We start from the raw sequence: 25379 nt of genomic DNA, 5'->3' as shown, positions 1-25379 counted from the left end.
CTAAGAGAATATAATCAGAAACTGGCTATATAATTAAGTTTTGACTAGAATGTCATATTTGAGAATGTGCACAGAATACCTGCTTGAAGTGTTCCCCAGCCTTATGAAAAGAAGACCCAGGGAACATGAAGATATAATAGAGTTTTCAAGAAGAAAATAATCCACACAAATCCATAGGTATTGCAGGCACAGTCACACATGAGTTCTGGGCTTGGTTTCCCTAGCCTACGAGGGCTTTTAGAAGTCAGAGATTCCTTACCAAAAGTTCCAGAAAAGCAGATTCTAAAAGACTCTGTATGGTCCTTCACTGTTCTTACTACCCTGTGCAATGATCAGGCCATGTTTAGTGAGATTAGATCTGTTTTGCCAGCTGATTGATCTTGCTGTGATTATTTTTGTTGGACATAAGAGTGACTATAGAAAGATAAAAAATATCATGCACACATATTAGATTCTAGCAATTTTAATTGTTTTTGAGGTTTTATTTGCAAACTTGGCTGAATCTTGAATTCTTTTAGTTTCCTTCAATATCTGGCTGAAACTCTCCAAATTAGCATTTCCAATTTTTTTCCACGTTGCTGTCTTGGAATGTCCAAGAACAAGAACCGCCTTTTTCCTGACACCCTGCAAGCTGAACTGGACTACTTGAAACAGACTTCAGAAAACTCGCCACAGCATCTTCTGCAGGGCCTAGCTTCCTGACACTCCAACTGCAAAAGGTGCCTAGAGCCCAACACCTTGAAATCTGACCATCCTCTGGACTCTGAGAACATGTTCATAGCCATTAGGCCTTGTTTTCCTTTTGTTTGATTTAGTTGGTTGGTTCATGGAAACCCTGGCTGAGGAGCATACTCCCCCACAGTCATCATAGTTTCCTGCTCATAAGGTCTGAAATCCTCCTGGGCAGCCATCTGCCCAGCACCACATGGTCTCTCTCTGGCTAGAAGGATAAAAAAAACTCAAGGAAAAGCATGACAACAAGGACATCAAAACCTGGGAATGACATGTTGAAGCCAAGTACCAGGATGAAGGTGACAAGAGCAATGTGGATGCCCAGAGTCCTGGTCGTACCTTCACCCGAGAGACAGCCTCACCAAAGGGGAGAGAATTGTTCAACAAAACGTATGAGACACCAATGTTTTGAGCTGTAGTAGGGCCCAACAGACAGACCAAAACCAAGTCCTTCATTCTTAAGTTTCATGTCACCAAATCAACCTGACCTAAGAAATCAGGAGAAAACATCATTAGTAGCCAGTTTTAGAGCATGTGTGAGGCACTGGGTTCGATTCTCAGCACCACATTAAGAATAAATAAATAAATAAACAAAGGCATTATGTCCACCTACAACTAAAAACAAAATTTAAAAAGGAAAGTAACTTTGAAAGGATGGATCTGATTTTTGGTCTTGTATTGCTTTCTTCAGTCTTTTCTTGTCATTTAAGTACCATTGTTAGACTTACTTTTTCTGAACTTCTTCACTCCTTTAACTTAGAATCCCTTTAGAAATCTATGTGTTCCTGTAGTCAGATGACTTCCAATGTGGGACCCTTAAACCCTAAGTGTGGGGGAAGAGATAGAAAGGGGAAATTAATAATTTATTTTCAAAATTGCAAAGATGCCACAAGGAAATTTACAGTTGCCAAAGATAAGGCTGCTAAGCTAAGCACAGTGTCCCATTTCTAAGTTTGGATTGGACTTATGCCAACTCCATATGAGAATTCTGATTATCTTATGCTGATCAGAAGTTTTTGTTGGTCATTATAAATAGACTTGGTTAACAAAAGTAGAAGGGTAAGCCAATTATTACCTAATAAAGCCGTTCATTTTAAACATGGGTGTGGGTCAAAGAGAGCAAAATAACAATCAAAGAGATCCTCAGAGATAAAATAAATGGAAGTCTCTGACTTGACTCAGACCTCCCTGGCACAACACAGGGAAAGGAACGTGAAGCCGGTCAGGTAGGCCACATAGCAAGTTCTCAGCAGCAACTCCACTTACCCTTTAAACCTACAAATGCATGACAGTCCCGAGCAGATAGCCACTTTAAAGTAAGTGCTACAATTCCAACAATATAAATATAGACCAGCAATGTCTAACAGACCTTCCTGAGATGGTGGGAATGTTCATATCTGTGCAGTCCAAACATGTGGCTGTTGAGTACTTCAAACATAGTACTTTTTTCTTTTTTGGATATGGGTTCTTGCTATGTTGATCAGGCTGGCCCCAAACTCTGGGCTCAAGTGATCTTCTCTCCTCATTCTCCCAAATAGCTAAGATTACAGATGCATGCCACTGTGCCCTACTGGATTTTTTAAATTTAGCTTAATTATATTGCTTAATGTTCCAGATGATAAAGATTTAGACATTTGTATCATCAGTAAAGTTAAATTTTTTCTCTGAGATATTCAAAGGGTAAGGCAATCATTTCAAACATTAAATCACAGAATCCCATCTTAAAAAAAAAAAAAAAGAAGAAGATTGTTCCCAAACCAATTTAAATGTGAATTCACAATATTAATTGGGCCTAGAATCCAATTGCTCCCTCCCCCACTTTCTGCCCAGTTCTCACCTGCCCTTGTCTGCTTCCTGTTCTGGCTCACTGGGCTTTTGGGCACCTCCTCAGAATTGCTAAGACTGTGCTGAGCACAGTGTGAAAATCACCAACAAAACTGCAAGAGAAGAGAGCAGCAGCAGGTAATTCCCCTAACCAATATTTATTGAGCAGCAACCAGAATCCAGGGCTAGATGTTCTAGGGCTTACCTGGGAAATAAAGCCCCTAACACAGATAGGAAAAGACAACAATGTTTATCAATAACTCTTAGCAGATGCTGTACATTTCTTATCTCATCTTGTCTTCTGTTAGTCCTGTGACACTTATTTCACAGTTCAGTACCGAAGGCTTCCATATAGCTCACCCATGAGCCCACACCAGGAAGTTGCTGACACCCACATGTAACCAATCAGCTGAGGGTCCTTTTGCTCAATTCACATAGAAATCATGAATAGTCAAACTGCAGCGCAGATTCTTTATTAGCAGCTCTGAGCTTTGAATGCCAGTGGCTCCCAGCTCCCATTGTTAGCAACTCTCTAGGCTGCTTTCCTGGTAGCCAGAGCTAGCAACTACTGGCAACAGTCTGAAACTACCAGCTAGTGGCTCCAGGCAACTCTCTCTTGCTCTCTGTAGTCCCTGACATTCTCTGGCTGCTAGCCACCCTTAGTGTTACCAACCCCAGCTATTGGCCTTAAAAGCTATATTAGTCAGCTTTTCGTTGCTATGATCAAATACCTGAAAATAACAATCTAAGAGGATGAAAGGTTTATTTTAGGCCCATGGTTTCAGACTTTCAGTCCATGCTGGCTCCATTACTTTGGGGCTGAGGTGAGGCAGAACATCATGACAGAAAGGTGTGGGGGAGGAAAGTTGCCAGCTCATGATGGCGGGGGACAAGATAGCTTTGCTGGGCACCACCCCATCCCTTCCAGTAACCTACTTCTACCATTGGGTCCCACTACCTCAGTTTCTACCACCTCCTAATAATGACATCAGCCAAAGCAAAAGTCTCCCAGAGCAGCCTTAGGGGTCTGATATAGCCCCCTAGCCATGAGAAAATTTAGGTCAGTCACAGCTGTCAAAAATGGTAGATTAAAAAAAAAAATTAGATGTACGTCTTGGGGTGTGTTGAGCTCTTCTCTTTAGCCTCACAGGCCTGCTTGACATAAGGTTGTGTCCTGCCCTCCAGAGTTTACCATCCAGATGGGGAGGTTGCTTGTTCCTAGACAGCAGAGTGCAGCCCCTGGGTAACTAGAAACATGAGAAACGATATTATCTTTGAGGGTTAAACTGTCAATGATTCAAAGAGGCGATATCCACACATAGCTCTCAGACTCAGAGCTCTACTGTCATCACCAGTTTGAAAACATTCAATGTCTAAATAAGTAAAGTTGTTAGATGGAGTTTAAGGCGATCAGCCATGAAAGGACAGATAGAGACAAGGCAGATGTGAGTGCAGTCAGGGAACCAGAAACTGGCGGAGCCTAAGTATTTCGAACCCAGTCCCAGGCTCCCAGGGCATCCCAGCTGGGAGATGAACACACCAGCCTCCCAGGCTTGAAGCCAGAGAACCCTGTGTTCCTCCAGCACCCTAGGTTCAGTGAGTCCAGGCTCACCATGTCCTCTCTCATGGGTTGGCCTGGAAGAGGACATGCCAGCTGGAGGCCTTCCTCTCCTTGGGGATGCCTATCACTATAGTTCTTCCAGAAGGTCCTGACCACTAATCCAGGCCACCCAGCCTTGCTTAATACTTCTTTCTGATCCCAGTGGCCCCTCTTCCTTAACTGTTTCATAGCTTCAGAAATTTCCGGCCTCGGACAGGGATTTCTCATTGCGAATTTTTAAAGTGGCTCCTGATAATGGTGTGGTTTCCTTCCCATGAGGTTTTGACCACCAGGAGAGAATGTGCTGCCAGAACCCTATTATGCATAGATCAATTCAAATTTACAAAGTGCAAAAGTAAATGGGACTTTATCAGGAGTCTTAGGGACTGGAAGTTTTAGAGACATGAGTTCAGGCAGTTCTGTATTAGTATTCCAAGGAAGGCAGAAAAAGTGGGAAGTTCCATGGGTGGGGGGCAGGTAGCCAATAGAAGATAAGGAAAACTGTATAAACAAAATGGAAATGTTCATAAAACATGACTCCAATATCGTCTTGGTGTGTACCTTGAGCCTCTGGGTACAATGTAATTGTTATGGTTTGGATGTGGGTGTCCCTCCAAAGCTCATGCATGAGACAATGCAAGAAAGTTTAGAGGTGAAATGATTATGAAAGTTCTATTCTAATCAGTGTGTTAATCTCCTTATAGGAATTAATTGATCATGTAAATGGTAACTGTACACGGTCAGGGTGTGGCTGGAGGTAGATCACTGGGGGCATGCTTTTGGGGTATATTTTGTTTCTGTCTTCAGTGTCTCTGTTTCTGCTTCTGGTGTCATGTTCTGAGCTGCTTTCTTCTGCCACACTCTTCTCCACGATGTTCTGCCTCCCCTTGGGCCCAGAGCACTGGAGCCAGCTGTCTATTACACTGAGACCTCTAAACCATGAGCCCCCAAATAAACTTTTCCTCTCCCAAATTTGTTCTTGTCGTGTCTTTTGGTCATAGCAGTGAAAAGCTGACTAAAAGAGAAATTGTGCAGTCCTTCCAGATACCTGAGGTCAAACAGTAGAGGTGACATTTGGGTACAGCTGGAATCACAGGTAAGCCCTGTTTCCCAATCCAGACTCCATCGCTGTCTCACTGTGCCCTCTTTGTGATCTTCCTTTTGTTTTTACAGATGTGAGACTCAAGTGTGGGTGGTCACAGAGCCCATTGACTCCTCATGGGCCCCAAAGCCCAGACTTCAAAGAGTCCATTACAAATATGTTCAATGAAATAAACTACAATGACAACTACTCCATATACAGAGATTCGGAACAGAAAAGAAGAAACTATAAAAAAGAACCAAATGTGACTTTCAATTCTAGCATCATGGAGTGAAGAGGTGAACACATCCTGTCCCTGAAAGGCAATAACGAAGGCTGAACAAAACTGTCAAAACATGTACCTTGAGCCTCTGGGCACAATGTAATTGTTATGGTTTAGATGTTATGGTTTAGATTCTTAAAACCAAGGACCCATTCATTCGAACAGGTGTACATGAGAATTCAACTGGTAAATGGGCAAACGGAAACACTGAGGAGGAAAGGTGCTATCCTTCTTCCCATTTGACTTGCTGCCTTCTTTGATTGGTCTGGAGCATGCTCTTGAGACCCAAGACAATTGGGTTTACCTTGTTCTCAGGGCCTATAAAGCTGAGGGGCAAATTCTGGATTTTCTGCTAACAATCTTATTTCCAGAGGGCTTTGATTTAGCCCATGTACCTCACTAGAACCAGTACTTCCCAGTGATCTTTCTAGAAATTTATGGGAATTTAGGGGGTTATCTAATGAGTGGTGGGTGAGGATTAGTATTGCCAGAGTGCTAAAATATACAAGACTGTGTCCCATAATGAGGAACTGTCCTACATGCCTTATGACTTTTGAATGCCCTTCCAGTCATTCCTTAGGTGAAAAAAACCTGTTTACAATTATATAAACCTAGAACCAAACTCATTTTAGATAGAAACAGAAAGTATTTTTGCATATTTTTAATACACACTGAATTTTGAGGAGTTAGACTACCATACAAATAAAGGTAAGCTATACTTCGGCTATTTTGTTTTTTTTTAAACTTTACCCAATATTCCCCATTTCAGGTCACATCACTGATAGCACCATGGCTTGAGGCATTTGAGTTACCCACATAACACCTCATACCAGTCTGCTTTTTCTCACGAATTCATCATGGCTTCCAAAGCAGGCATGCCAACATTTACATAATGAAATGGCATACTGCTTTGTCATGAGTTACTCTCCTTTTGTTCTTTTCTTATAGTACAGATAGGGCATTGGATTGGTGTACTTTCAAACCATCTGTGTAGGTTAGTTATATTTTCTATGATAGAAAATTGAAAAGGGGGTGTTACAAAAATATTTTAAAAAGAAGGTGTGGGTCTGACAGAGTTGAGAAACATTGACAGTATTCTTATTATGTCTACCTTCTCTTTCCTACTTTCACTCAGACAGGAGCCCAGATGAAACATGAACTAATAAGAAACATACAGGGATGGGCTGGAGATGTGGCTCAAGCGGTAGCGCGCTCGCCTGGCATGCATGCAGCCCGGGTTCGAACCTCAGCACCACATACAAACAAAGATGTTGTGTCCACCGATAACTGAAAAATAAATATTAAAATTCTCTCTCTCTCCCCCTCTCTCACTCTCTCTTTAAAAAAAAAAAAAGAAAGAAACATACAGGGTATACACAATTAAATGCCAAACCATATGGCTCAGACAGGGCATCTAGGATGCTTTCTTCAAAAATGTGGCTCAGAAAAGGCTGAGTAATTAGGGAGGCTTCATGGAGATGAGGCTTAAGTAGGACTTTCAGAGTGGGGGTAGAACTCAGAGGACAAAGGAGAGGAACCTCTTCTTGTCCCTGGCACATGCAAACGGGAGAGCAGTCTCAGCCCAGACACTAAGTGGTACATGCGCAGCCAACATGGAGAGGCAGGGGCTGTTGCGCATGTTCTGCTTCCTAAGAGGTGCCAAGGGATTTCAGCAGTTAGTTATGGATTTCATTGTTACAGAGCTTTGTTGACTGTTTATCATCATAGCCTGTCACTGCTGCTAAGAAATAAATGTTTAATTTTCTAATTTAGCAATACTAAAAATGGTAATATTAGAGTCATTCATTTAAATATAGAGAAGGCACATCCTAGCAATAATGGTAGGAGACGCTCAGTTTGTAATCAGCCACTGCTTTTTAACAACAAAACAATTCCAAACACAATGCTTTGAATGTTCTGTGCCCATGCCAATGACATTAAGTAAAAAGGCAACCATCCTCCCCTATTTATCTGGGTGATTTTAACTGCTAATATCAGGAAATCCAGATAAAATTGAATTTTTTAAAAAGGACATGCATAATCTTTCAGAAAAGAAATTCAGAGATAGGGCTGGTTAAATTACTGATATAGTGCTGTTTTTTAGGTTCCAGCTCTTTCTTTCTTCTCACGGGTCCCCAGGATTTTAGCTTTGCCTACGAATCTGGCTCCCATCCTGGTCCCCATATGGCTGCCTTATTTCCCCAGCTCCTACACAGAAATCCAGAGGTACAAAATGGAATGTTGATATCTTTGTTACCTTTTAAAGGTCGAAATAAATCCTTCTAGAAAACCCCCAGAAATTTTGCCACACATTGTATTGGCTGGAATTGCATCGTGTGCCCATGCTTAAACAATAACTTGGCAAAGGAAACAAGACCAGTGTTTTCGGTTGGTCCGACCAAAGTTCATCCTCTGGAGCTGAAGAGGGGCCCAGTCTCCAGGGAAGGATATTGCCACTGGGCGGAAGGAACAACTCAGGCTGTGATGGGAAAGAGGAAGAAAGAGATGCCTGCAGAGGACACAATAGCATCTGCCACAGCTAGAGATCTCTAAATCAGTTTCACAGATCATTCTTCAGAAAAAAAGACTAATTCGGGCTGGGGATGTGGCTCAAGCGGTAGCGTGCTCGCCTGGCATGCGTGCGGCCCGGGTTCGATCCTCAGCACCACATACAGACAAAGATGTTGTGTCCTCCGAGAACTAAAAAAATAAATATTAAAAAAAAAGACTAATTCAGTAAAATAAACTAATAAGAGGGGCATTGTATTCCGTTCCTGAAGATTCACAATGTCATCAACATAGTAAGGACTCTGACAAATCCTGTATTTTAATTGTTGGTTTAGTCAGCATTTTCATGACTGTGACCAAAAGATCTGACAAGAACAACACACAGGAGGAAAAGTTTATTTTGTTTCACAGTTTCTGGGGTCATGATTTCCATGATCAGCCAACTCCATAGCTCTGGGCCTGCAGTGAGGCAGAACATCATGACAGAAGGACATTGCAGAGGAAAGCAACTCAGAACATGGCAACCAGGAGCAGAGAGAGTTCCACTCACCAAAGTCATGCCTCCAGTGACTTATCTCCTCCCCTACCTGCCTATAGTTACCACCCAGTTAATCCCTGTCAGTGGATTAATCCACTGATTAGGTTAAAACTCTCATAATCTAGTCATTTCACCTTTAAAAATGTCTCACACATGAACTTTTCTCACACATGAACACCCCATACCCAACCATAATAGTTCACCTCTGGCCCCCAAAACCTCATGCCCATCTCACAGTGTAAAATAAATTTAGTCCATTTTCAAGAGTTCCCATTGTCTTAACAGATCCAGCATTGCCCAAAAGTCTAAGTCCAAAATTTCAAGTGAGACTCAAGGCAAACTTTAGACATGAGAGCAAAGATCAAAAACAAGTTATATATATATAGATCCACCATATACTGGCACATAGTAACCATTTCCATTCCACAAGGGAGAAATTAGAGCATAGAAAGAAGCGATATGACCAAAGCAAGACCAAAATCCAGTGGGGCAAATAAGGCTGGTAGCTCCACATCCAGCATCTGGGGCACATAGCACTGTGATGCTCTCTCCAAAGGGCCTGTAGTTCTTCCCCACATCCTTGCTGGCTGCAGGCCACATGGCTTCGCTCTTGGCTTTTTATCTGATTGATTCCTGCAGTCTTCCTTGGCCGATGTTCCACATTACTGGCGTCTCTTAATCTTGGGGATCTCCACTGCAGTTTTGGCTTCCTTCTCACTTCTTCACACATTGCCCTCTTTGGGACAGCCTGCAGGGACTCCAAATCTGCTTCACTTTGCCTGGCTTCCCAGATCTTCCTTTGAAATCTCGATGGAAACCTCCAGGAGCCCCTAACTCCAGCATCCTGCCATCCTTCAGATTCAGCACCATGTGATTGACATTAAGATCTGCTGCCAATCCAAACAGAAGCCAAGACTCCTGGGACCATGGTTGCAGCAGCCTTTGAGTGCTTGGATGACTGAACACAGTGAAACAACTTCCTAGGCCCCCCTGTGCAAGCAGGGTGACTCCATGGTTTCTTTCTTTCTTTCTTTTTTTTTTTTTTTTGAGAGAGTGGGAGAGAGAGAGAGAGAGAGAATTTTTTTTTTAATATTTATTTTTTAGTTCTCGGTGGACACAACATCTTTGTTGTTTTTTTTTTTTTTTTTTTTGTATGTGGTGCTGAGGATGGAACCCGGGCTGCACGCATGCCAGGCGAGCGCGCTACCCCTCGAGCCACATCCCCAGCCCAACTCCATGGTTTCTTAAAGGAATTTTTACTTTTGTACCCTTGAACCTGAGATGGGTGTGGTCTTGTCAACTCCTGAGATACCCTCAAGCCATCTATTTTTCCTATCGTCTCTGTGCAAAGTACTTAATATCTCTTTAGTGACTGTAATAATTTAAACAGCCACAACTTTCTTAGTTCCAGTTTTACTTGAACTTCCTGACCAAATTGCAAGTTTTAAAAATATTTCTGGGGCTGGGATGTGGCTCAAGCGGTAGCGCGCTTGTCTGGCATGCGTGCGGCCAAGGTTCATACACCACATACAAACAAAGATGTTGTGTCTGCCGAAAACTAAAAAATAAATATTAAAAAAAAAAAAAAAAGAGGGATGGGTGTTTTTTTAAAAAAAAAATATCTGTTTTGGAAGATCCAAGGTGGTGAGCCAGAGAGAGGCAGCATTCAGTGTCACTTGGTGACCTGGATCTCAACTAGTGGGAATACTGCCTGTCTGAGAGTGATAGAGGACCCCTATACAGCTGCCCTTGCATGGAAATCACTGGTGCTGTGCCCCGCACAGGGCTCCAGGCCTCAGCATTGAAGCAGGACTCCCAGCTCCTGACACCCAACTCCCGAGGCTCTAGCCCACACTGGGCTCTTGAGCGCCTTAGCAGGATCACCTGTCAGCACCGCTGCAGTACTTCCAGAGGCCCTCCACTCCCATGCAGGACACTCAGCTACGACCTACACAGGAACTCCGGTGCCACTCCCCTGTGGATCCCCATCTACCAACGTGGAGATCCCCTGGTCCCCTCCATCTTGCGACTGGACTCAGCAGCTGCGGCCAAAGTAGGCGGTAATCTACCTGCACCTGGGAGCATTTTGCAGGCTCAGGAGGCAGCCAAAGCTGCAATACTGAATGTCACAGAGCTCATCTCTGAACACATTGCACAATGCCATCGCTGGCTCCCTCCACCCCACCAGACACCCTGGTGCTAGAAGCTCCATCTTGGCTCACCTTCCTTGCCAAACTTGGTGGGGACAGCTCCCAGATTGGAACTCCAGGTGGCCAGGAACCTGGTTTCCAACTGCTCCCTCTCCCCAGTGGCGGTAACCAGGCAGAGTAACTGCCCAACACAAAACAGCTCTCAGTGGGACGTGTTTGCAGTGTGACCAGGGCCCTGACCATGGGAGCCCCGGTGAGAGGGGTCCCTCAGTTGGGAACTGTTAGGGGAGTGGGAGACTAACAGAGAGACTAGGAACTGGGAAATCTTCAGGAAAGACAGGGAGAGAGGACCAGGCGCTCAAGTCATTGAGTGGACCCCAAAAGAGACCCTTGAGGTGCAGTCTCCCTGCAGGAACTGGTGGGTGCCACACCTCCCTTCTAGGTGCCCTGCACCAGGACCAGCCTTCCCACCCTGGTTACCTTTACCATCCTGAGGGTGGAGATACCAGCTAACAACAGGCAACCCCACCTATTGGATGACAAGGGAAACAGGAAAGAAACTGATCTCGAAAAATATCAATGATCCTGGTTTCTTCCTTTGAGAATTCTTTTTACTTTTTCTTCTCCCACTTTATCCTCCTTTATCCTCACATCCCCAACATATGTGAAGCCAAGAACTTTGCATGACTCAGGATATTGAGGACTGGGACATCTGAATAATATATTATAGGTATGTTGTATATGCCCTTTTCTTCTTTAATTTAACTTTTCCCCTCCAATTTTTACTATTTTAACATCCTTTATTTTTCTGAATACATATGTGTGTTTGTTTTATGTACTCTACTGTCTTCCCATGTACTTGTCTACCAAAAATTATTTCCTATCTATTCTCTTGCTACTAACCCTCTTCATTAGATTTCTCTTTCACACTTCCTAAGATATATTAATTCTGTATCCTCATATCCTACCTCCTCAGCATATCATCCTATGCCTCACCCCAGATCATTGTCCCCTGTCAGAAACTGTAAACCCTTTTATAAACCTACTGAATTTATTATATATAATAATCTAATTTAACATTTCTGTACATTGTGACCAAACTGCCAATGTCTTAATAGCAACAAATTGTTCATAGGTGATATATTGTTGGTATTGGGATCTGTTAACATTGTCCTTCCCCACAAAGGAGAGGTATTAGAACCCTACAGGAGCACTACAAACCCATAGGGTAAAAACAACAACACCCCGTTCCACAGAGCTAGAAGGGAAGACACATGAGCAACATGAAAAGACAAGGGAAGAAAGTGCTTCAAACAAACCAAGATACCACATTATTAGAATCCATGGCAACCACAGCAGAAGAAATTATAGAGAAGGAGTTCAGGATGTACATGATTAAAATGTTCTGTGAATTGAAGGATGATATAAGAGAGCAATACAGACAGCAAAGGATCATTTCAACAAGGAGCTACATAGACAAATACAGGAAGCAAAAGGTCACTTCAACAGAGAGATAGAGGTTCTAAAAACAAAACAAAACAGAAATCCTTGAAATAAAAGAAGCAATAAATCAAATTAAAAGTTCAATTGAAAGCATCACCAACAGAGTAGACCACTTGGAAGATAGGACATCAGACAATAAAGACAAAATGTATAATCTTGAAAAAATGTAGATAACAGTGAAAATGGCAAGAAATCATGAGCAGAACATTCAAGAAATATGGAATAGCATAAAAAGACTAAATTTAAGAGTTATTGGGATAGAGGAAGGCATAGAGTTCCAAACCAAAGGAATGAACAATCTATTTAATGAAATAATATCAGAAAACTTTCTAATCATGAAGAATGAATTGGAAAACCAAATTCAAGAAGCCTACAGGATACCAAATGTACAAAATCACAACAGATCCACACCAACGCACAATATAATGAAAATGCACAACATACAGAATAAGGAGAGAATATTAAAAGACATGAGAGAAAGGAATCAGATTACATATAGGGGGAAACCAGTTAGGATAATGGCAGATTTTTCAACACAGACCCTGAAAGCTAGAAGATCCTGGAAAAACATATATCAAGCTCTGAAAGAAAATGGATGCCAACCAAGAATCTTGTATCCAGCAAAATTAAAAACCTTCCATGATAAACAAAAGTTAAAAGAATTTACAGCTAGAGAACCAGCATAACAAAACATCCTTGGCAAAATATTTCATGAAGAGGAAATGAAAAACAATAATGAAAATCATCAGAGGGAGGTAGTATTCTAAAGGAAAAATTAATCAAAGAAGAAAACAAGTCAAGTTAAATAACAAAAGTAAACAAATATGGCTGGGAACACAAACCATGTCTCAATAATTACCCTGAATGTTAATGGCCTAAACTCACCAATCAAAAGACATAGGCTAGAAGATTGGATTGAAAAAGAAGACCCAACAATATGCTGCCTCCAGAAGACTCATCTGATAGGAAAAGACATACACAGACTGAAGGTAAAAGGTTGGGAAAAATCATAGCACTCACATGGACTGCAGAAGCAAGCAGGGGTTTCCATCCTTGTATCAAATAGACGTCAAGCCAAAGTTAATCAAAAGGGATAAAGAAGGACATTTCATACTGCTCAAGAGAACCATACATCAACAAGACATAACAATTATACATATATATATATACATCCCCCAAACAATGGAGCATCTATGTTCATTAAACAAATTCTTCTCAAGTTCAAGCGTCAAATTGACCAGAACACAATAATCTTGGGTGACTTTAACACACCTCTCTAACCACTGGATAGATGATCCAAATAAAAGTTGAATAAAGAAACTATAGAACTTAATAATACAATCAATAACTTTTGACTCAACTGACATATATAGAATATTTCATCCTTCACCAAGCAAATATACTTTCTTCCCAGCAGCAGATGGATCCTTCTCTAAAATAGACCATATAATATGTCCCAAAGCAACTCTTAGCAAATACAAAAAAGTAGAGCTACTACCCTGCATTTTATCATAATGGAATGAAATTAGAAAACAATGACAAAATAAAAAATAAAAATTATTCCAACACCTAGAGACTAAACAATATGCTACTGAATGAACAATGGGTTAAAAAAGACATCAAGGAGGAGATTAAAAATCTTAGATAAGTGAAAACATGAACACACATATTGAAATCTCTGGGACACTATGAAAGCAGAATTAAGAGGAAAGTTCATTGCATGGAGGTCATTCCTTAAAAGAAGAAAAAGTCAACAAATAAATGACCTAACATTACATCTCAAAGCCCTAGAAAAAGAAGAACAAATCAACACCAACAGCAGTAGAAGGCAGGAAATAATTAAAATTAGAGCTAAAACCAATTAAATTGAAACAAAAGAAACAATTGAAAAAATTGACAAAACAAAAAGTTAGTTCTTTGAAAAAAATAATTAAAATTTACAGACCCTTAGCTATGCTAATGAAGAGGAGAAAAGAGAAAATGCAAATTACTAACATACATGATAAAAAAGATAATATCAAAACAGACACTACAGAAATACAGAGGATAATTAGAAATTATTTCGAAAACTTGTACTCGGATAAAATAGAAGATATTGAAGGCATCAACAAATTTCTTAAGTCATATGATTTTCCCAAATTGAATCAGGATGATATATACAATTTAAACAGACCAATATGAAGCGAAGAAATAGAAGACGCCATCAGAAGTCTACCAACCAAGAAAAGCCCAGATCCAGATGGATACATAGCTGAGTTCTACAAGACCTTTAAAAAAGAATGAATACCAATACTCTTCAATTTATTTCATTCTATGAGGCCAATATCATCCTGATTCCAAAACCAGGCAAAAACACATCAAAGAAAGAAAACTTCAGACCAATTATCTAATGAACATAGATGCAAAAATTCTCAATAAAATTCCAGCAAATCAAATACAAAAACATATCAAAAAGATAGTGCACCATGATCAAGTGAGATTCATCCCAGGGATGCAAGGTTGGATCAACATATGGAAATCAATAAATGTAATTCATCACATCAATACACTAAAAAATAAGAATCATATGATCATCTCCATAGATGCAGAAAAAGCATTTGACAAAATGCAGTACCCATACATATTCAAAACACCAGAAAAATTAGGGATAACAGGAACATATGTCAACATTATATATAAAGGCTATCTACACTAAGCCCCAGGCCAACATCATTCTAAATGGAGAAAAATTGAAAGCATTTCCTCCAAAAACTGGAACAATACAGGGATGCCCTCTTTCACTACTTCTATTTAACATAGTTCTTGAAACACTGACCAGAGCAGTTAGACAAAAAGAAAGGGATACGCACAGGAAAAGAAGAACTTAAATTAGCACTATTTGCTGGCAACATTATTCTATACCTAGAAGACCCAAAAAGTTCCATCAGAAAACTTCTAGAACTAGTAAATGAATTCAGCAAAGTAGCAGGATATAAAATCAACACCCATAAATCAAAGGCATTCTGTATGTCAATGACAAATCTTCTGAAAGGGAAATGAGGAAAACTACCCCATTTACAATAGCCTCAAAAAAACAACAACAACAAAAAAAAAAAAACCTTGGGAATCAACTTAATGAAAGAGGTAAAAGATCTATACAACAAAAATGACAGAACCCTAAAGAAAGAAATCAAAGAAGATCTTAGAAGATGGAAATATTTTCCTTGCTCTTGGATAGGCAGAATTAATATTATCAAAATAACCATACTACCAAAAGCACTATACAGATTTAATGCAATTCTGATCAAAATCCCAGTGGCATTCCTCATAGAAATAGAAAAAGCAGTCATGAAATTCATCTGGAAAAATAAGAGACTCAGAATAGCTAAAGCAATCCTTAGCAAGAAGAGTGAAGCAAGTGGCATCACTATACCAGAACTTAAATTACACTACAGAGCAATAGCAACAAAACCAGCATGGTATTGGCACTAAAACAGACTGGTAGACTCTGGTACAGAATAGAGAACATAGAGACTAACCCACAAAATTACAATTATCTTATATTACACAAAGGTGCCAAAAACATACATTGGAGAAAAGATAGCCTCTTCAAATAAATGGTGCTGGGGAAACTGGAAATCCATATGCAACAAAATGAAATTAAACCTCTATCTCTCATCATGCACAAAACTTAACTCATATCAAGGAGAAACCCTGCATCTAATAGAAATAAAAGTAGGCCCTAATCTTCATCTTGTTGGATTAGGCCCCAACTTCCTTAATAAGACTCCTATAGCTCAAGAATTAAAATCAAGAACCAATAAATGGGATGGATTCAAACTAAAAAGTTTCTTCTCAGCAAAAAAATAATCTGTGAGGTGAATAGCCACCCCTCACACATCAGATAGAGCACTAATCTCTAGAGTATATAAAGAACTAAAAAAGCTAAATACTAAAATAACAAATAACCCAATTAATAAATGGGCCAAGGACCTAAACAGATACTGCTCAGAAGAGGATATACAATCAATCAACAAATATATTAAAAAATGTTTATCATCTCTAGCTCTTAGAAAAATGCAAATCATGGGGGCTGGGGATGTGGCTCAAGCAGTAGTGCACTCGCCTGGCATGCGTGCAGCCTGGGTTCGATCCTCAGCACCACATACAAACAAAGATGTTGTGTCCGCCAAAACCTAAAAAATAAATATTAAAAAAATTCTCTCTCTCTCTCTCTTTAAAAAAAAAAGAAAGAAAAATGCAAATCAGAACTACTCTAAGATTTCATCTTATTCCAGTCATAATTATGGCTATTATGAAAACAAACAATAATAATGTTGGTGAGGATATGGGGAAAAAAGTACACTCACACATTGCTGGTGGGACTGAAAATTGGTGCAGCCAATATGGAAAGCAGTATGGAGATTCCTTGGAAAACTGGGAATGGAACCACCATTTGACCTAGCTATCCCTCTCCTCGGTCTATACCCAAAGGACTTAAAAACAGCATACGACAGGGACACAGCCACATCAATGTTTATAGCAGTACAATTCACAATAGCTAAACTGTGGAAACAACCTAGATGCCCTTCAGTAGATCAATGGATTAAAAAATGTGGCATTTATACAAAATGGAATATTACTCAGCAATAAAAGAGAATAAAATCCTATAGCATTTTCAGGTAAATGAATGGAGTTGAAGAAGATAATGCTAAGTGAAGTTAGCCAATCCCCAAAAAACAAATGCTGAATGTTTTCTCTGATATAAGGAAGCTGATTCATAGTGGGGTGGGGAGGGGGAGCATGGGAGGAGTAGATGAACTCTAGATAGGGCAGAGGGTAGGAGGGAAAGGGAGGGGGCAGGGGGTTAGTAATGATGGTGGAATGTGATGGACATAACCATCCAAAGTACATATATGTAGACACAAATTGGTGTGATTATACTTTGTATAGAGATATGAAAAATTGTATTCTATATGTGAAATATGAATAGTAATGCATTCCACTGTCATATATAAAACAGTTAATAAAAAAAGTTTAAAATAGTTCTGTTTTGATTTCTGCTTCTGATTATCACAGTAAATTTTACCAGGACATAGCATGAGAAATATCTGTGAGGTGAATAGCCACCCACATATTCCAATTTCCAATAGAGTTCTCCTTCTTCTCTGAAACTTTATGAGCACAGTCTTTATTGTTCATAGTCCTGTCAGCATTCAGGTCTTCTGAGCTCCCAGTAGAATGACCCATTAAGTTCTGCTTACAACATTCTAAAGCTTTTTCAGCATTCATCTCTAAGTTTTTCAAAATTCTTCCTCGTGCAAACCAACTCCCAAAGGCTTCTGAACCACATAATCAGGTTAGTCACAGTAATAATCCCACTTTTGTCAATTTCTGCTGTAGTTAACTTTTTCATCGCTATGACTAAAAGACCTGACAAGAATAACACAGAAGACAAAAAGTGTATTTTTGGTTCACAGTTTCGGAGGTTCAATCCACAGACAAATCCATAGCTCTGGGCCTGAGGTAAGGTAGAACATTATGGCAGAAGGGCAGGGCAGAGGAAAGCAGCTCAGAAATTGCAACCAGAAAGCAGAGACAGTTTCACTCGCCAGGGACAAAATATAAACCCCAGTGACCTCCCTCCTCCAACCATACCACACCTGCCTGTGGCTACCATCCAGTTAATCCGTATCAGTGGTTTAATCCTCTGATTAGGTGACACCTCCTACAATCTAATCATTTCACCTCTGAAAATTCTCGCATTTTCTCACACATGAGCTTTTGAGGGACACCTCGTATCTAAACCATAACAAGTGTGGTTAGCCCAGAAGTTTTCAGGTATATATAACCACGTAAACTTCTGTTTGTGAAAATATGTGAAGAATCCAATATTATTTCATTTAAAAGTATGTTTGTGTGATGCTGGGTTGTATATTGGATATTTGTTTGGCTTTTTTCTAATGATTTCAATGATTTCAAGTTGGATTTAAATGTTAATAAGTTTTAACATGCAGATATAAGGAGAATTTTAGGCATGAAATGCCTAAACTAACTTGGAATGTCTTGCTAATTTTTTAAACAGTGTAAAAATATTGCAAAAGTAAAAATAAATAAAATAAAAATGCTGTAGAATTCATTTTTTTTCCTTCTTTGAATAAGAAAGGGTGTGGAGATCTTGAAGACCAATTTGTTTGCTGAAAATAGATCTGGTAAAAATATCTGTAGATTCTAGATCCAATGTTTTTATTGCTTAACTTTAACAATAAACAAAAATTAATTCTGTTGGCCAGGGTAAGTTCCAGATAAGATCTCTAGATTTGCTATTATTTGTTTTTCCATAGAACACAGAGACAGAAACAAACCAAAGACATTATTCAAAGCCACAAAGTACATAAACCACCTCAAGTCTCATATATTGGTAAATGGTTTTCAACAATGAACTTCTATGGTCTTATTGAAGTCAGTAACTAGTTAGAAAAATTTCAACTTAAGAAGTTATTCCAGGGGCTGTGGCTCAGGGATAGCAGCACTTGCCTATCATGTGTGAGGCACTGGATTCTATTTTCAGCACTGAATAGAAATAAATAAAATAAAGGTCCATGGACAACTAAAAAATATTTTTTAATAAAAGAAATTATTCCATATCTCCAACTTAAATCTCCTACAGCTCACTCAACCAATGCAACTGAACATTTTTATTAAATGTACAAGGTCCTGGGGAGATTCAAAGGAACCAAAAAACAGAAATATGGTCCTTGTTCTAAAAAGTGCAATTTAGTTTGTGCCAAGATAGAAACCTAAATGCTAGGTAATAACATTTAGCTGAATAACAAGAGCTGAATAATGCTGGGCAACTTCACAAGAAGAGTCAGTAGGCAGTATTAAGGCTTCACGAGACACACCCTGAATTTCTTTTTAAAAACATATTTTTGGGGCTGGAGATGTGGCTTAAGCGGTAGCACGCTCGCCTGGCATGTGTGCGGCCCGGGTTCAATCCTCAGCACCACATACAAAACAAAGATGTTGTGTCCGCCGAAAACTAAGAAAATAAATATTAAAAAATTCTCTCTCTCTCTCTGTCTCTCAAAAACAAAACAACAACAACAACAACAACAAAAAACACATATTTTTGTGTAGTTCTTGCTAGAAGCCAACTACATGTTACAACTGTACAGGAACTTTTCATGTAATTTGGTCGGCAGAACCCTCCACTAAATCTTTAGTGCTCTTTTGTACTGTCTTCTTCATATGAAAGCTCCTATTAAGCAAATAAGCAATTGTTTATGAAAATATGTATGCACCTATATTACAATCAATGCTAAGTTCTGTGTCCAGGCTGCAAGAGCATTTATATACATATTGTGGGTAGAGAAGCAAATACAAATCTATTTCTTGTTTATGCGGAAAAAATGTATGGAACTGTGTAGGCCATTGGAAAATTGAGAAGGTGTTTTTTAGGAGATTTTCAAATACATGGGTAGACATGAAATACACTTGGTTAGAAAAGCTTCAGTAATTTTCTAGGGAAAATGCCTTCAGATTTTCTGGATCTATCTCTTGCTCTCTTCCCCATTTCATTTGAACCTTCTCTTTCCTTTGCCCCTATAGTCTGTGCTCTGCTCAATTTGGATGGTTCTTTCAGCAGTTTCTCCTAAGTGAAGGACTTTGTTTGCAAAGAAGATCCGCTGTCTTGTTTGGAGTTCCTGGGCCCAGACTGCTCCAGCTCCATCAAGCCTTGCCAAGTGTACCTCAGCAACCTGGAGTCTAAGAACACACCGTACCACTCTCCCCTTCTGGGTGGCTCTTCTCGGAGGGACCTCTTATTCTACTTGCAGACCAAGATCTCTTTCTTTCCCTCTCTTCCCTCCCCTCCTCCTAGTGAGCCAGACCTTCCAAACCTGGCCTATCATAATGGGTAAAAGGCAAAATTCCAGAGTGATTTTTGTTTCTGACTTTCTCATTTAAATGGTATTAGAGTTTGGCAGTTGAAGAGTACTGCAAATCTCTGGTTCGCGTCTGTAAGAGATGATCCCTTAGGAGTTGGAAATACAGATGGTAACTTAATGTGAACCACAGTGTAGGAATGAAGGAACTGTGTTCTATCTGGACCTTCAGATACAGTTGGATCCAGACTGTATAGGTTGCTTCTGCTTCATGATGTTGTTACTGGTATGACTACGCCACACACGGTACAGAGACACAGTTTAATGAACTCCTTGTTGAGGTAGGAAGAAGAGAGGGAATGTGTGATGTCGAAAAAACATTAACAAAAGAGTCTCTCATGTCTGACAGAATTTCACTGAAGAAGTTGGACCCATAGCCCTCTGCTTGTGGGGTTCCCAGGAGAGAGGTGGTGTCCTTGGCATTCATCAATGCAAATGGTGACCTACCAAGTCTGAACAGATGTAGATGTCATCCTCTGTAAAAAAGAGAGGTCATCAGGGGCTGGGGCTCAGCAGTAGCGCACTTGCCTGGCAATGTGTGAGGCACTGGGTTTGATTCTCAGCACCACATGTAAATAAATAAATAAATGAAGGTCAATAAACAACTTAAAAAATATTTTTTAAAGAAGTGGTCATCAACTGAAGAAGGTAAGGAACAATCAACATCTTGTTTTTACAAGAACATTAAACTTCTGGTTTCTAGGTTCAAGAATATAGAAATAGGAGAGGAAGGAGAAAAATCAAAGGAAACCACATTGATTGAGAGTATGCTTAGGGAAAGGCGCTCCACTCAACCCATCATATTATTATTTTATTTGTTCCTTAAACTCTGAGGTAACTGATACTTTCCACAGTTTGCAAATAATAAAACAAGATCAGAGAAGTTCAGTACTTTATCTAAGGCCACACAGCTCAAAAGTAGCAGGACTGGGTTTCAAGCCTGTTTGTCTCCAAAACACCAGTACTTTCATGCTGTTGTTGTGGCTGATGAGGAAGTGAGTATCACAATTCAACAATTATTGAGAACTATAAATGGCAATTCACTTTGTGTATTTAACCACTTTGAATTTTTTATAATCTTTTTTGCAATGTGGTGAAAATACTATGAAATCAGCTCCAAGGAACCCTTAATCAATGTTTTTGTCTTGGTCACAAGAGAGGCACCCCTCCTAAAAAAGTTGTGATCCAGGATTAGTTTCCACCAAACATTTCTGTGGCTATCACCTGGTATAACTACAAATCTGTGTTGCTATATCATCCTTACTAACTTTGAATAACTGGTGCCAAGACATACAAAATTCCAGAGTGATTTTTTTCCCTGAGATTCAAAGGGGGCAAAAAAAACAAATATAGTCCTTGTTCTAGCAAGTGCACTATTTTGTTGTTGTTAAGATAGAAACTTAGGGGCTGGGGTTTTGGCTCAGTGGCACAGCCCTTGCCTAGCACATGGGTTCAATCCTCAGCACCACATAAAAATAAATAATGGCATTGAGTCCATCTATAACTAAAAAAATAATTTAAAAAAGGTAGAAACCTAAATGTTAGGTGATAATAGAAGAGCTGAATAATGCTGGGCAACTTCACAAGAAGGGGTCCAACAAGAAAATGGACATTTTAGAACAGAATTTTTATTAACAAAAGTTGAATTGTCACCTATTTGCTTCTTACTTCTATCTTCAAACACGAGATAAATTTAGTGCTCAAGCACCCTGGTTGCCTGTTAAGACTGGATGTGTTAGAATTGAGAACCTCTAAAAAGGGAAGATCAACAGAACAAGATAGTGCACAGAAGAGACCCAAGCAGGAGCAGAAGGGACAGTAACGGAGTCCAGTGACTCCCTCACTGGAAAGAAGACTGAAATGGTGTTTTAAAGGGCCAAGACACTACTTTTTGCCTATTAGAATGGTGCATACCTTGGTAAGGCCATTGGATATGGACACTTATACCCTGTAAATGGGAGTGTAAACCAACGTAGCCTTTTTGGAAGGTAATTTGGTAGTATGTGTGAGAAAGACATAAGACAATGGTTCTCAAACTTCAGTGTGTTTCAAATCGCCTGGAAACTCCTTAGAACACAGATTGTCAGGCCCTATCCTCAGAATTTCTAATTTAGAACTGAGGGGTTGGACCTGGGTACTGGCATTTTTAACAACCCACGTAATACTGATGTTGCTGATCCAGGGACCACGTTGAGAACCATTGGCTTAAGAGGTTGGGAACTTGTCTCTGAGAGTTGTCAGGTGCATGACTTAACTTAAGTTTTTAACCTCTCTCAGTCACATTTCTTCATTTGTAAAAAAATAGGGACAATAATAGTGACCACCTCAGATAGTTATTGCGAGAATGAAATAAATTATCCTGGCAAAGTGCACAGAGAAACTACTCCATAAATGTTAGCTCAATAAGTGTTATAATTTAAAATGTTTATTCACTAGTTGGCATGTCTGAGTATACATCTTATGAGAAATACTTGCATTATGGCTTAGATTAAATAAATTCATTGAAAAATACAACTTAAAACTGACTCAGAACAATTGGAAAATCTGCATATCTCTATATCCTTTAAAGGTATCAAATTTATAATTAAAATCTTTTTCATAAAGAGAATTCTACCAAATGTGCTAGTGTATACTACTTAGAGAAAAAAATAGCATAAATTTTGTACAAGCTCAGATAACAGAGAAACTTCCCACATTATTTTATGGTCTTCCATGCCCTGATATCAAGCCTGAGAAGGACATTACAAGAAAATTATAGGTCAATATCCTTCATGAGCATAGTTAGAATTCTTTAACAAAATATCAAATAATCAAACATATTAGCAAAAGGATAGCATGACCAAAACTGCATTAGTTTCCTATGATTGTTATAACAAATCACTTCAAATTTGGTGGCATGAAACAACAGAAATTTATTCTCTTACAGTTCTGGAGGCCAGAAGTCTGAATCAAGGTGTAAACAGGACATTTCTTCTGCAGGAGAATCCATTCCTTGCCTCCTCCAAGTTCTGGTAGCTGCTGGCATTTCTTGGTTTGTGGCCATCTCTCTCCAATCTCTGCCTATTTTACCACTGCTTTCTCCTCCATGTTTATGTCAGGAATGCAAGGTTGTTTTAGCATTAAAAAAACAATGTAATTCATCACTTTAACAACACAAAGGAGAAGACTCACAGTCATCCTATATGCACAAAAGACATTTAACAAAATTCAAACCTGTTCATAATTAAAACTCTTATCAAAAAAGGAATAGAAGGAAACTTCCTCAATTTGATAAAGGACATCTCAGAGACCTTTAACACCATACCTAATGATGAAATATGGAATACTCTTCCTTGAGGAGTGAGAATATTACAGGATGTTCACCCACACCAGTTCTACTTGACATTATATTAGACATGCTAGACCATGCATTTAGGCAAGAAAGAAAGAAAAAAGTTATACAGACTGATCTTAAGCATAGTGGCGGACTGAGGATGTGGCTCAAGCGGTAGCGCGCTCGCCTGGCATGCGTGCTCGCCTGGCATGCGTGCGGCCCGGGTTCGATCCTCAGCACCACATACAAAGATGTTGTGTCTGTCGAAAACTAAACAATAAATATTAAAAAAAAAATTCTCTAAAAAAATAAAAAATAAATAAAATTGTTAAGAGTGCTTTCTCTTAATATAAGGAGCACTTTATAAAAAAAAAAAAAAAGCATAGTGGCATGCACCTATAGCCCCAGCTACTCAGGAGGCTGAGGCAGGAGGACTGCTTGAACACAGGAGTTCAAGGCCAACTTGGGAAATATAGTAAGATCCTATCTTTAAAAAAGAAGGGAAAATCTGCAAAACCAAAACAAAAATTATGTTGGAAAGACAGGAAATTGAAAGAAAGAACTGCCTTATTAGTTCAGAAACAAATGATCTATAAAAACTCTATAGGAGGAGGAGGCAAGTCACAGATCAAATAAGTATAATGAGTTCCAGTTCCGGAAGCTGGAAATTCCAATAATAAAGCCTGAAAGGATGTGTTTCTGGTAAAAGCCCTCTTTCTAGTTCTTGCAAATGCCTGCTTTTTAACCTGGAGAAGAAAGAGAATGTGAGCTCTCCTACATCTCTTCTATAGGGCACTAATCCTGTTGTACCTAGGCCCTCCCTTTATAACCTCATTTAACTTTAATTACTTTGTAAAGGCCCTGTCTCCAAACATCACATTGGGGGCTAGAGTTTCACATATGAATTTGAAGGGATCACGTTTAGTCCATAAACAAAATTTAGCTGCACTTTTTGAAACAAGTTTAAGCAGCAAACAAGCAATGTGCTAAGGAGCTTCATTTTGATGTTTTCAGTCAGTATTTTCATTTTTTTCCTGAATTATATTTTCATTTAAATAAAATGAGTGAATTTTCTTAAGTTTATGTTATTTGTCCAAGCCAGCTTCCTATTGCCTATTACACAAAATGACACCATGCCAGCCTTTAAAATGTTTACCCTCAGGCAGCAAAGAGAGATGACTTCCAAAGAATACTGGCAAGTATGAGAGCTTTTTTACTTAAACGTAATTTGAATGTTATTTATCCCTTTGGGGTGATGTTTTCCCATGACTTTGTAATAAAAAATATAAGAAATGAATCTATCTTAATAAAGTGATGTCTATTTCTAGTATTTTCATTATTCATAGAAAACTATGTTAATCCCTATCCATTTACAAACATGACATATTATGATCCAGGAATTCTGTGCAAGGATACAAAAACAATGCTTGACTTGCCATATTCAGCTTCTGCGCTGTAGTGAGCACCATGTCAGCTGCTGAAAGTACAGAAGGGAATAAAGCCTATCCCCCAGAGAATTTATAGTCTGTTAGGAAGACATTGTTTCCCCAGAAGTGGTAAGGGGTTTGTCCAGTCATCTACTTTTTCTTACCTACATGGCTGGTTAGGAAGCTAAGGAAGGTCAAAGAACAGTTTTCCAAGATAAGATCTATTCTACAAATAGCACAGAATTGAAGTCCACAGACCATGCCAACAATGAAATAGCCAAGATGGACATGTGCAATGTCCATTTTAAATAGAAGTTTTGTATTATGTCATTTAAACAGTTTTTGTCATTTTTTTTCTCCCTCCCCACCCCCTAGTGCTAGGGATTGAACTAGGGCCTCAAGCAAACTAAGAAAATGTTCTCCACTGAGTAGCCCCTTTCAAAAAAATTTTATTTTCTTCCAGGGTTTCACTGTCACTTAAATATTCTTCAATTC

The 25379-nt window shown here is 39.3% G+C and overlaps 1 protein-coding gene across 1 annotated transcript in view; it reads left to right on the top strand.

The window, feature by feature from the left end:
• Amd1 (adenosylmethionine decarboxylase 1) overlaps nt 1–25379 on the top strand; it is a 530556-nt gene that overhangs the window by 277164 nt on the left and 228013 nt on the right. The window lies entirely within an intron of this gene.

The sequence above is a fragment of the Callospermophilus lateralis genome, chromosome 6 (assembly GCF_048772815.1).
Source record: "Callospermophilus lateralis isolate mCalLat2 chromosome 6, mCalLat2.hap1, whole genome shotgun sequence".
NCBI lineage: Eukaryota > Metazoa > Chordata > Mammalia > Rodentia > Sciuridae > Callospermophilus > Callospermophilus lateralis.
The sequence above is the reverse complement of the archived record's forward strand: the minus strand, read 5'-3'. Positions and strand labels throughout refer to the sequence as shown.